Source organism: Felis catus, chromosome B3 (assembly GCF_018350175.1).
Source record: "Felis catus isolate Fca126 chromosome B3, F.catus_Fca126_mat1.0, whole genome shotgun sequence".
In the NCBI taxonomy this organism is placed as follows: Eukaryota; Metazoa; Chordata; class Mammalia; order Carnivora; family Felidae; genus Felis; species Felis catus.
In genome coordinates this window covers 17,606,571-17,620,209 of record NC_058373.1, presented here as the reverse complement: position 1 = coordinate 17,620,209, position 13,639 = coordinate 17,606,571, and the positions used below count along the sequence as shown (strand labels likewise).

The 13,639-nt window shown below is 43.3% G+C and overlaps 1 non-coding gene and 1 pseudogene across 1 annotated transcript; one reads left to right on the top strand and one right to left on the bottom strand.

The window, feature by feature from the left end:
- Positions 1 to 243: 243 nt before the first annotated feature.
- On the bottom strand, positions 244 to 350 carry LOC111561030. Its single transcript, XR_002743400.2, has one exon. It is a non-coding gene; the product is annotated as a U6 spliceosomal RNA (small nuclear RNA).
- Positions 351 to 8,241: 7,891 nt separating this feature from the next.
- LOC101101221 lies at positions 8,242 to 13,387 on the top strand (annotated as a pseudogene).
- The last annotated feature ends 252 nt before the right edge of the window (positions 13,388 to 13,639 follow it).

The window sequence follows — 13,639 nt, the reverse complement described above, 5'->3', positions numbered from 1 at the left end:
CCAGGTACCCCCATCCCAAAGCTCTGAGTCCCACTCCTTCCCCATCAGGGCCCTTACTTCAACATAGGAGACATGCCTGGAATGAGAACCCAGGGTTCCCAGAAGTAGTGCCTCCTTTAAGCTCATGTACTCTGCCTCATCTTCCATTCTATCTGCCTTCTGCCTGCAGGAGAACAACGAACTAGGTGCTCTAACCCTCACACTTTACTTTATTTATTTATTTTTTTAATTATTATTATTTTTTAAAATATGGAATGCTTCACGAATTTGCATGTCATCCTTGCGCAGAGGCCATACTAATCTTCTCTGTATCGTTCCAATTTTAGTATATGTGCTACCGAAGCGAGCACACACTTTACTTTAAATCATTGAGCAGTAGTGATTGCTCAGTGGCCATCACTGAAATGGCAATACTCAGATGGACTTTTTCTCTCTTATTCACTCAGTGGCACTTAGCAAATCACTGGTTTCCAGTCTTTCTAGTTACCATTTTCTCCAGACCTCTCCCAAAAGCCTCCCTTCTGCCTGTACCCTGTCCCAGTTCATTAAGGTCTTAGGAATCATACCCTGACAGCATGCCAGGAACTATCAATACTTCTACCTACTAGCAGAGAACAATCCAAAAATGATGTTAAGAAAACAATTCCAGGGGTGACAGGGCGGCTCAGTCGGTTAAGTGTTTGACTCTTGGTTTCAGCACAGGTTATGATCTCAGGGTTTATAAGATTGAGCACTGCATCAAGCCCTGTGCTGACATTGTGGAACCTGCTTGGGATTCTCTCTCTCCCTCTCTCTCTGCCCCTGCTCTGCTCACATACTCTAAATAAATAAATAAATGAATAAATAAATAACACTTCCATTTCCAATGACACACACAAAGAAACTTAGGGATAAAGTTAACTAAAGAATGTAAAGCTTGAATCCTGGAAATTGCCAAATGTTATTGAAGTAAGTTAAAGAAGACTTAAGTAAATGGAAAGACATCCCATGTTCATGGATTGGAAGATTTTATATTGTTAAAATGCCAACACACACACACACACACACACACACACACACACACACACACCATATGTACATACATACCTATATTATTTTTCTATCTATCATCTTGCTAGCTAGCTATCCAGAAACATGAGTGCATACTGATGCTTCCAATTCCAACCCACATGGCTCATTATAGCCTTCCTGCCCTCTTTGCTTATTTGTAACTTCCTCCTCTGACAGTGAGAAGCCTAGCTCTCTCTCATTATCTACAATATATTAACCTATTTGTTCAACCCTAGTGTACAGTAGTTTCTATGCAGTCTCTTTAAAACCTAAGTCAGATTACTCCTCTGCTCAAAATCCTCCCATACCTCCTCATTTCACTCAGACTAAATCCAAAATTCTTGACCTCCTATGGCCCAAGGCCTTACAAGACATAGATCGCTAATACATATTGATCTGCTCCCCCTTGTGCTTTTGCTCTAGATACTTCGGCTTCCTTACTGCATCCCAGAAGCTGAGGTACTAGAAGGAGGTTTGACTGAAAAGAGGGAAATAAGAGAACTTCTCAGGGGTAGCAGAACTATTTCCTGCTTTGACTTTGGTGGTGGTAACACCACTACATACGTTTGTCAAAATTCCTTGAACTACATACTTAAAATGAAAACCTCTTATTGTATATCAAGTACACCTCAATAAAGTTGATTAAAAAAAAATTTAGTGTTTATTTTTTGAGAGAGAGAGAGAGAGTGAGTGAAGGAAGGGGCAGAGAGAGTGGGAGACACAGAATCGGAAGCAGGCTCCAGGCTCCGAGCTGTCAGCACAGAGCCTGACACAGGACTCGAACTCATGAACTGTGAAATCATGATCTGGGCTAAAGTCAGAAGCTTAACTGACTGAGCCATCCAGGTGCTCCAATAAAGTTGATTTTTTAAAAAAGACACTTATATGGAGCATTATCATTCATTTGAAATGTCAGTTATATGTTTCTAAAATATTTTTAAATTTTTTTTTCAACGTTTATTTATTTTTGGGACAGAGAGAGACAGAGCATGAACGGGGGAGGGGCAGAGAGAGAGGGAGACACAGAATCGGAAACAGGCTCCAGGCTCTGAGCCATCAGCCCAGAGCCCGATGCGGGGCTCGAACTCACGGACCGCGAGATCGTGACCTGGCTGAAGTTGGACGCCCAACCGACTGCGCCACCCAGGCGCCCCTCTAAAATATTTTTAAATAAACATAGAACTGGTAACATTTTCCATGTTTGCATCCACTTCTGCCTTTTCACCGTGATATGTTTTCTGTAGCGAACTCTGTTGGGTTTTAGCAGAGAATCCAACATGATTGGTTGGAGTTGGCCTTCTCTCTCTTCTCACAGTGAGCAAGGAATGTTTATTCCTTTTCCCTATGATATTTAAACTTTTTTCAATGTTGGTTTGGGTCTACAAATTTAATATTATGACTCATTAATGAGGTCTTAACAATAACTTCAAAACTCATCTAAATGATGCCACCTACAATTTTAATCAATATTGACCTGGCAGCTGTCAACATCTGTGGGTTTTCTAAATGCGATGGCTAATGGGTCAGGTATGAAACATTCTGTAATTGACCTCTTCTACTCATCCCTTTGCCCCCACTTTTCTGAAGGTTCCTGGACTGTCCCAGGAAAATGCAGCCCCAAACCTTAGCCCATACTTCTAACCTCTTAGCACCTGCTCAGGAGTAAATCTCAAAGATCAACTCATGGGCAGGTAAATCAGTGGGCAAAGGTGATTCTCCAAAACGAACAGACATTGACTTACCAACTGGACTTAAAATTTTCTCCGCTGATTTTAGGGACTGTTTGACGACATAGACAGCCATGGTCAGGCAGCTGCTTTAATTTCTTGATCAGAGTGTGAGCTCCACCAGTAAAAACAGCAATGGCAGCTAAAAACAGCAACGGCAGCTAAGGCAAGTGGCACTCTCAGAAAAGCCACCAGAGTCCTCCTTCCAGACAGCCCCAAATTCTAATCATCAGTAGCCAAGAAAGTGATTCAGAGCTTGGGCCTGTGACTAATAACTTCATAGAGGTAGGTTTGGAGACATCAGAGTCAAATCATGGACTCTCCATCCAGCCCCATCCCATTTGTCCCTGTTGGTCTAAATCCATCCATACTTCCAGGCCCAACTCAATGTCACCATTTCCACAAATCCTTCACCAATGGTGCCTGTGACTACAGGTCTTCCTTTGAACTCTAGGGTCTTCAGTTGTAACCCCGAGGAAATGTTCTCCATTCTCCTGGGTAATCTCATTCAGTGTATTCTGTTCCTTACCACTCCTCTGACCTCATGGGCAGGGATTGTGATTATATTCTTCACCCTAAATCTCCACACCTTGTTTCTGATAATCTCTGAATAAGTAAGATGAGTAGTTGCTAAATTGAAATGTCCTAAAATATGGGAAGTTCAGGTTCAAGTCCTGGTTTGGGTATTCAACAATGGTATGGTCTTGGCCAACTCACTCCATGTCTCTGGGTTGCAGCTTCCTTGGCTGTAACTGACAGAACTAGACTATGTTATCTCAAAGGTTCTGTGGTATCCAGCCCCCACAATGGCTCCCAGTGATCCTACTTTCTGTTATTCAGTCCTTCATTGTTCTAAGGAGAGTGGGCATCACACTTGAGTTTGGGTTATAAAAGGTACTGGCTTTATTCTTTGTCACTCTTTCTCTCCTTTGGATCACCTACTCTGGGAAGGGTCAAATGCCATGTCATGAGGCCTAGGAAACAGCCTTCAAGAAATGAAGGACTGCCAACAGAATAGGAGTGAGCTTGGAAATGGATTCGCCAGTCCCAGTCAGTCCTTAAGATGACAGTAGCCTGTTCCACAGCTTGACTGCAGCCCCATGAAAGAACCCAACCCAGAACAACCCCACTAAGCCACTCTCCTGGACTCCTGAGCCTCAAAAACTGGGAGATAAGAAATACTTGTTGATTTGAGATCATCTGTTATACAGCAAGAGACAACAAATATGAACTGTTTCAGGCTCTAAAACCCCATAAGCCTAAAGTCGGTGTTTTGAAGTATAGCTATTACATTCAGGAAAAAGCCTGATTTATAATAATTGTCAATCTTTCCCCTCCCACCCCAGCCAGAATCCATAAAGAGAGAATACAAAACATGTCAAAATATATTTTCAAGGAACAATATTTATTTTATCTATGTCTCTAAGAGTTCCCAAAGCTATGTTGATTTTGCTTCACCGACTCCTTTATTTCACAGATGAGGGTGAAAATACAGATAAATTAGGTGATGGCAATAATGCAAATGTTCTTCATTTTTGCAATATTTGCATTCCTTCTGTGATGAATAAAAACAAGGTACAGGCTTTGCCTTGTTTCTCTCCAGATTAATCTTGAGAAATCTGTCTTGAGCAGTGATATTGCTTATGCATGTCTAGCTGGGTGGCCACGAGCCCGGGAAAATCCCAGGGCAGCCCAGGAAAAAGCACAGTGTATGAAGTCACCTCCAGAAAAATAGCTGAAGGCTGAAGAGGGACAGCTTGGCGAAGGGGCCACCATGTCAGTCTGGATTAAGAAAAAACTTTTGAGGGGCGCCAGGGTGGCTCAGTCTGTTGGGTGTCGGACTTCGGCTCAGGTCATGATCTCACAGCTTGTGGGTTTGAGCCCCACATCAAGCTCTGTGCTGACAGCTCAGAGCCTGGAGCCTGCCTTGGATTCTGTGTGTGTCTCTCTCTCTGCCCCTCCCCTGCTCTCTCTCTCTCTCTCTCTCTCTCTCTCTCTCTCTCAAATAAATAAATAAATAAATAAATAAACATTAAAATTTTTTTTTAAAAAAAAAGAGAAAAGAAAAGACTTTTTAGGGGCGCCTGGCTGGGTCAGTCAGTAGAGCGTACAACTCTTGATCTTGGGGTTATAAGTTTGAGAGATCTACATTGGGTATAGAGATTACTTAAAAAATAAAATAAAAACCTTAAAAAAATAGAAAAGAAAAGCGTTTTGACATTACAAAAAGTGGTAAGACTGAAAAAAAAAAAACCCAAATATCATATGATTTCACTTATATGTGAAATCTAAAAGACAAACAAACAAATAGAAACAGACTCATGAATACAAGGAACAAACTGGTAGTTGCCAGAGGGGAGGGGGGTGGAAGGATGAGCAAAATGGGTAAAGGAGATTAAGAGGTACAAACTTCCAGTTATGAAATAAATAAGTCAGGGCACCTGGGTGACTCAGTCAGTTGAGATTCTGTCTCTTGATCTCAGAGCAGGTCTTGGTCTCAGGGTCGTGAGTTCAAGTTCCACATTGGCTCTGTGCTGGGCATGAAGCCTACTTAAAAAATAATATAAGATAAAATATGTAAGTCATAGAGATGGAAAGTACAGCGTGAGGAATACAGTCTATCAGAGTGTAATAATGTTGTGTGGTGACAGATGGTAACTACACTTACCTTGGTGAGCATTGTGTTACACAATAGAACTGTCAAATCACTGGGGCGCCTGGATGGCTCAGTCAGTTGAGTGTCCGACTTCCAATCAGGTCATGATCTCAGAATTCGTGAGTTCAAGCCCCGCATCAGGCTCTGTGCTGACAGCTCGGAGCCTGGAGCCTGCTTTGGATTCTGTGTCTCCCTCTCTCCCTGCCCTTCCCCCACTCATGCTCTATCTCTCTCTGTCTCAAAAATAAATACACATTTTAAAAAATTAAAAAAAAAAAAAAGAATTGCCAAATCACTGTGTCACATACCCAGAACTAATACATCGTATTGTAGAGCAACTATACTTCAATTTTTAAAAATCAATGAGAAAAAAAAACAATAAATGGCAAGAAGTGATTTTCTGTTTAAAATGAGCCCACAGTCCCATGAGAAACAGGGGGGCGGGGTGGGCAGGAAATTAACAGCATGGTCAGTAAAGGAGGTGCGTGTCTCCCCTGGCTGTGGGCATGAGCAGGAGTAGTTCCCCAAGTGAAAGCAAACAGCTGATGGCTTTAGGAATCTGGGTGGGAAAGAAGTGAAGTAATGTTTGGAGGAGTGGAAAAAGGGGCTAGGAGACAAAGGAGAACGTCTGAAACTAGTAAATCACATCAGGAGGTCTATTTGATTCATTCACATATGCCTGGATTGGACGCCTCCTGAAGGACGTCAGCAGTCTATTGAAAGGATGGAAGTGAATGTGAAAAGGAAATTAGGAGATGAAGCATGGAGGGGTGGGGGATGAGTCTGGGAGATTAAAAGTGTATTCCTCTGAAAGCATCTGCTTCATCGAACAGGGTGCTATTGCAATATTTTCTTATATAAGTAATACTGGTAATTAGAGAAGCCTCATCAGGTTTTGGTATTTCTACTGAATAAAGGAGGAGGCTGGGCAAAAAAATAAAAGGTGAGAGGGCAGAGGGCTGAGGGAGGAGCTGACGGGATGCCCAGACTTTTGGTCAAGACTTACAGGAGACTCAAGACCAGAGGGTGATTTGGTTTGGCTGCAAACCTATGGATTCCAGCAAATCTGGCTACTTCACCAAGAGGGCTTAGGCAGAGCCCCTGCTCTTCCTAAGAGGTCCTTTTCCAAATCAGTCCACACACAGCTGAACACACTCTTGCTCCTTTTAATGGGTGTTTCCTTTGTTAATGGAATAAAGATACGTTTGAGGAATGAATAGCAGAAAAATCCAGTCAAAATGGAAATACAGTAAAACCTTGGATTGCGAGCAACTTGTTCTGCAAGTGTTCCACAAGAGGAACAAACATTTCTAATAAATTTTGACTTCATAAACGAGCTATGTCTTGCAATGAGAGTAGTATGGGATGCCAAAAGTCACATGATCGCAAGTGAGCCAATGGCTCTTGAAACTCGCCTTGATATACAAGTGCTTTGGATGACAAGCATGTTTCTGGAATGAATTATGCTCACAAACCAAGCTTTTACTGTACTAGGGGATGGAGTTTTGGAAGATATGCAAAGGTGGGCATTTTTTAGCACCTTAAAGAGCAGTTTCTCCCCCTTATATTTGTACAGCACATGAGGATTATTTTTTCTGAAGCTGAGTCTCGGGATGGTTGTGATAATAATTGTGAAGGTATCTTAACTATTCTTTTACTGGGGACGGAAACACATATCTCACTTATTCTACCAACGTAACTGTCGAGAAGAAAGGAAGCAAATGTCACTGACATTTTGCAGCAACAAAACCAAGCCCCAGAGTTTTTTTAACACCTTGTTCAGTGTGACAGGATGGGTCAGAGGGACTCATGGGGTAACAAGTTCCAAGAGATGTCTTGGGTCCTAGGTATGCTTTTTCACTGGGACCATGTTTGGGGTCCCCACAGAGATCTCAGTGATAAGCAGCAGATCCAAAACAGTTAGGTCTTCGCCCACCTGCTGAGTTAGTGAAAGTACCTGGTGCAGAGATAATCTAAGGTAACACATAAACTCCAAAACAAGTTTTGTTGAACTTTGTAAAGCAAGACAGCATGTTAGGATGCCTGAGAAGACGTGATTATAGAGTCAGGTGGAGATTAGGTCATTATCTGGGGTTAGATTGCACATGAGGCATGACAGACACAGGGCTGATCCTGGGGGTGAGAGAGGATAATGGTGGAAGTAACAGCTGAACCCCTTCCCCATTCCATCAGCAAAGTTTTCCCTCATGCTCAGGGAAGGGATGACTCAGCAGAAAGAAAGAAAAAGGAAAGATTCAAGCACTGGCCTTGGCTTTTCGGTGGGTTGTGGGAGTTACAGAAGGAGCCGTGGCATATGCAACAGATCCAGGAAAACTCTACTTGAGAAAAAATGTATGTTTTGCTCTCTACCCTTGGTCCCTAGACTAGAAAAGATTCCCCACACTTGAAGAGTTGCTGAGGACACCAGGAGTAGAGTGGTGGTTTCCAAGGAAGGGCTTCTGTGCCCTGATCCTTTGGGCCTTGCCCCAGGCAGAGGAACCCCAGGAAGGTTGGGGCATCCCAAAGGACAGGGGATTGGTTGGGGAAAGTGACAAGATTCCAGAGGAAATTTCTGACTGTCACAGTGAATCTAAACAGAAAGGCTTTGGACGAGAGGAGCTAATATTGTTAAGCTGTGGGTCTGTCCATCCCAGGAATTTAGCTATTGGACACAAAGCAGTCCAAAATGGCTTCTGATTCCTGAGGTAGACACTGCCAGCATGACAGGAGGTACTGGGTGTCATCTTCTTGGTGCCCCGGTGGGAGTGGGGTGGAAGGGAGTAAGTCCACAAGTGGTCAGGGATCATTATGGACAGAACTGGGGAAGATGAACAGGTAGGGAGAGATGTAGGGTGCCTTCAAGGAACTGGGAGTCATTTGGGGATTTAAAATATTGTGGGGTAATAAAAACTATGTACACCCCCACTAAAGATGTGTGAGACTTGGTTGTGTTATGAAATATCAATTTAATTGATATTATTAAATATCAATTTGCAAGCAATTATCTCCTCTTCCAAAAGGCACTGAGTTTAGAAAGACTCATATAGGACAATGTGATAAAAATCTGTGCATGTGTCAGGTTTCCAGCCCACTGCTTAAAAAATATTCTAATAAATGAAAATACATAATGTGTAACTAACACCCTGGTTATCAGAGAACCAAGTGGAGATGTGGACAGAGAAAAGTCCACGTGTAAAGCCATTAGCTTTTCTGATATGTTCCACCAATGTCATTGTTCAGGCCCTGTTGAAATAATACTGGCATGTGGCTTTTCTTTCTGATTTACTTAGCAATTTATAATGGGAACAAATATCTTTGTATGTCACATGAAAGAATTGGGGGCAATTGATGAATGCTTTTCTTATCATCTCGCTCCATTGTCCATCATAGCTAATAATTTATTTACTTACAGTAAAGGAAGTCCATCCAAGAATGAATGAATTCTACTGTCATTCATACTATCAACTCCTAGTACTTCTAGTCAAGGATGGAAAAGCCACCGCCAACAACTTTGAGGGTATGGTGAAGATCCAAGGGAGTACTATATATAGCTGGTGAATCAAGGAAACATAGGATACCCAGGAACTAAAACCAAAAGGCATGGTAGCCTAGCAGGAAAACTCAAGCCTATAAATACCCAAGACAAACACCCCTGGGGCTGGCCTCTGTCTGGAGGAACTCTAGCTCTCCTGTCTTTATAAAGTGGCTTTAGTAGCTTGTGGGTAGCAAAAGAAATATATTGCTCTGTTCGGTCCCAAAGGTGTTTTGAGTTTTTGAAGTATGTTTTTTTTTAATTTTATAATTTTTAATATGAAATTTATTGTCAAATTGGTTTCCATACGACACCCAGTGCTCATCCCAAAAGGTGCCCTCCTCAATGCCCATCACCCACCCTCCCCTCCCTCCCACCCCCCATCAACCCTCAGTTTATTCTCCCTCCCTCTCTAACCTTTTTTTTTTCTTCCCCTCCCCCATGGTCTTCTGTTAAGTTTCTCAGGATCCACATAATATGGCATCTGTCTTTCTCTGTATGACTTATTTCACTTAGCATAACACTCTCCAGTTCCATCCACATTGCTACAAAGGGCCAGATTTCATTCTTTCTCATTGCCATGTAGTATTCCATTGTGTATATAAACCACGATTTCTTCATCCATTCATCAGTTGATGGACATTTAGGCTCTTTCCATACTTTGGCTATTGTTGAAAGTGCTGCTATAAACATTGGGGTACAAGTGCCCCTACGCATCAGCACTCCTGGATCCCTCGGGTCAATTCCTAGCAGTGCTATTGCTAGGTCATAGGGTAGTTCTATTTTTAATTTTTTTGAGGAACCTCCACACTGTTTTCCAGAGCGGCTGCACCAGTTTGCATTCCCACCAACAGTGCAAGAGGGTTCCCGTTTCTCCACATCCTCGCCAGCATCTATAGTCTCCTGATTTGTTTATTTTAGCCACTCTGACTGGCGTGAGGTGATATCTCAGTGTGGTTTTGATTTGTATTTCCGTGATGTGGAGTGACGTTGAGCATCTTTTCATGTGCCTGTTGGCCATCTGGATGTCTTCTTTAGACAAGTGTCTATTCATGTTTTCTGCCCATTTCTTCACTGGATTATTTGTTTTTCAGGTATGGAGTTTGGTGAGTTCTTTGTAGATTTTGGATACTAGCCCTTTGTCTGATATGTCATTTGCAAGTATCTTTTCCCATTCCATCGGCTGCCTTTTAGTTTTGGTGATTGTTTCCTTTGCAGTGCAGAAGCTTTTTATCTTCATGAGGTCCCAATAGTTCATTTTTGCTTCTAATTCCCTTGCCTTTGGAGATGTGTCAAGTAAGAAATTGCTGCAGCTGAGGTCAGAGAGGTTTTTTCCTGCTTTCTCCTCTAGGGTTTTGATGGTTTCCTGTCTCGCATTCAGGTCCTTTATCCATTTTGAGTTTATTTTTGTGAATGGTGTTTTAAATGAAACGTGAAAGAGTGCAAATCCTAACTGCACGCTACCCACATGAGCACACTGGGGACACACCCAGTTGCGGTATCAAGATCAGGAAACAGAAGATAGCCAGCATCTGGAAGCCTCCCTCATCTCCCCTCCCAGGCACGACCCCCAGCCCCCGCTCCCCACTTTAAAACCATAGACTAGTGTAGTCAGTATAATAGAACCACAGAGTATGCATTCTTACATATCTGACTTCTTTCATTCAACATAGCAGTGTTTGTATGTCACAGCCAAGAACTGGAAACAACCCAAATGCTCGGCAACAGAAATAATAAGTGAGTAAATCGCAATCTATTCATATGAAGTAATACAACACAGCAACCAAAATGAACAACCTGTTGCTACATGCAGCGGCATGGATTAGTTTCACAGACATAATGTTGAGCCAAAGAAGCCATATTCAAACAAATATGCAATTCAAAAACAAATAAAAGTAAGCTATGCGGTTAGAAGTCAGAGCTGTGGTTCCCCTTAGAGGTGATGAAAAGAGTAACGTCCCAAGAGTTTTTCCATATTTTCAATTGCAGTCATTAGAATGGGTGTATGAGAGTAAAGGTTTAAGTGTTGGATTGGCGGTTGTTTTAGACATGGTTTTACAAGGTCGTGATTGCTAGTGAGGTCGAATACTTTTTGGTTTATTGGCTACTCTTTCGTGACATGTTTGTTCACATCTTTTACCCATTTTTCTGTAGGGTTTTGTGTCTTTTGCTCATTGATTTCTTTTTTTCTTTTTTACATTTTCTGGATGTAAGTCCTCTCATATCTATGGTTATACCTCCCTGGTTACATGTATTACAAATATCTTCTCGTGCTCTGGGACTTGCCTTTTCTCCTTCTTGATGGTGTCTCTTTAAAATTGAGATAAAATTCCCATCACCCATGTAACCCATCCCCCCACCTACCTCACCTCCAGCAAGCCTCAGTTTGTTCTCTATATTTAAGAGTCTCTTATGGTTTGCCTCCCTCTCTGCTTTTATCTTCTTTTTCCTTCCCTTCTCCCATGTTCATCTGTTGAGTTTCTCAAATTCCACATATGAGTGAAGTCGTATGATATCTGTCTTTCCCCATGTTCATCTGTTGAGTTTCTCAAATTCCACACATGAGTGAAATCGTATGATATCTGTCTTTCTCTGACTGACTTATTCCATCCACGTTGTTGCAAATGGCAAGATTTTGTTATTTTTCATCACTGAGTAGTATTCTATTGTATGTATATACCACAGCTTCTTTGTCCATTCATCAGTTGATGGACATTTGGGCTCCTTCCATACTTTGGCTATTGTTGATAGTGCAGCTATAGACATTGGGGTGCATGTGCCCCCTTTGAATCAGCACTTTTGTTTGGATAAATTCCTTGTAATGCAATTGCTGGGTCATAGGGTGGTTCTATTTTTAATTTGTTGAGGAACCTCCATACTGTTTTCCAGAGTGGCTGCACCAGTTTGCAATCCCACCAACAGTACCAAAGTGTTCCCCTTTCTCTGCAGCCTTGCCAACCTGAGTTGTTGATTTTAGTCATCCTGACCATTGGGAGGTGGTAGCTCAATGTGGTTTTGATTTGTATTTCCCTGATGATGGGCATTAAGGAAGGCACTTTTCAGGATGAGCCCTGGGTGTCACAGGTAAGAGATGCATCACTGGGTTCTACTCCCAAAGCCAAGACTACATTGTATGTTAACTAACTTGAATTTAAATAAATAGAAAATGAATTAAAAATAAAGAGATAAGCAAAAAATTAAAAACAAGTTGAAATGATATTTTAGACATACTGGATCAAATAAAATATATTACTAAAATAAAAAAATTGAGATAAAATTCACATACCATAAAATACACTTATTTGAAGTATACATTTCAGGCTCCTCCCTCTGACCACTGCTCCTCGAACCGGTGTGGCCTGTATCCTCCTTCTCTATTACTTCCTACAGCTCTCACCAGTTATCCTCCAGTTGGCCCTCTGGAACTGGGGCGGTGGCTCCCTGTGCTTTGGGACTGGAGGTGCCTTCTGCATGCCCAGCACCTACTGGGGCTCAGGCAGCCTCGCTGTGTCCAGGTCCTCTGCCCAATTTGCATCCTTATCTTCCTGGAGGGGCTACAGCAGCAGCTTGGCAGACGGCCTGGCTGGGTCCGACAGGCTGCGGGCGGGCAGTGAGAAACTCACCATACGGAACTTCAGTGGGATTCTGGCTTCTACCTGGAGAAGGTGCATGCCCTAGAGAGGTCGAGGGAGATCTGGAGGTGGGATCTGAGACTGGTACCAAAAGCCGGTTGCAGGCCTGCCCACAACTACAGCCCCTACTTCAAGACCATCAAGGAGCTGCAGGACAAGATTCTTGTGGCCACCATTAAGCACTCCAAGATTGTCCTGCAGATTGACAATGCCTGTCTGGCTGCAGATGACTTTCAACAAGGTCTGGGCTAGGAGGCCGACATAATGGCCTGTGCGGGGTGCTGGATGAGCTGACCCCAGCCAGGACCAACCTGGAGATGCAGCTCGAAGGCCTGAGGGAGGAGCTGGCCGACCTGCAGGAGAACCAGCAGAGGAAATCAGTGCCCTGGGGGACCAGGTGGGTGGCCAGGTCAGTGTGGAGGTGGATTCTGCTCTGGAGATCGAACTTGCCAGAATCCTGGGCAACACGAGAAGCCAATATGTAGAGAAGCAAGACAGAGGTCACTGACCGGTGGCACGTCAGGCTCAACTAAGCAGGAAAGTCCCCCCTGGAAGGCACACTGGTGGAGACAGAGGCCCACGTTGGAGCTCCACTGGCCCAGATCCAGGCACTGGTCAGTGGTATTGAAGCCCAGCTGAGCGATGTGCCTGAGGACACCCAGCAGTAGAACCAGGAGCACCAGCAGTTCATGGGCATCAAGTCGTGGCTGGAGCGGGAGATTGCCACCTACCCTGCCCAAAGGGCCAGGACGTCCACTGCAACAATCTGCCCACTCCCACGGCTCTCTGAGTCTGGCTGCCTCCTGGGCTTCCTGCTGTCCTGCAGAGGGGTTCCCCTGAGCAGGGGCATGGGTGGTGGGGGACCCCACCTTTAGATTTTCCCTTGACCTGGCAATAAAGCTTTATGGCTCAAGGGAAAAAATAACAAAGTGTACATTTCAGTCCACGCTCGTACATTCATCTCCATATCTAATTCCAGAACGTTTCGTCAGCCCAAAAGATACCCCATTCCCATTAGATGTCCCTTCTTATTCCATCTTCT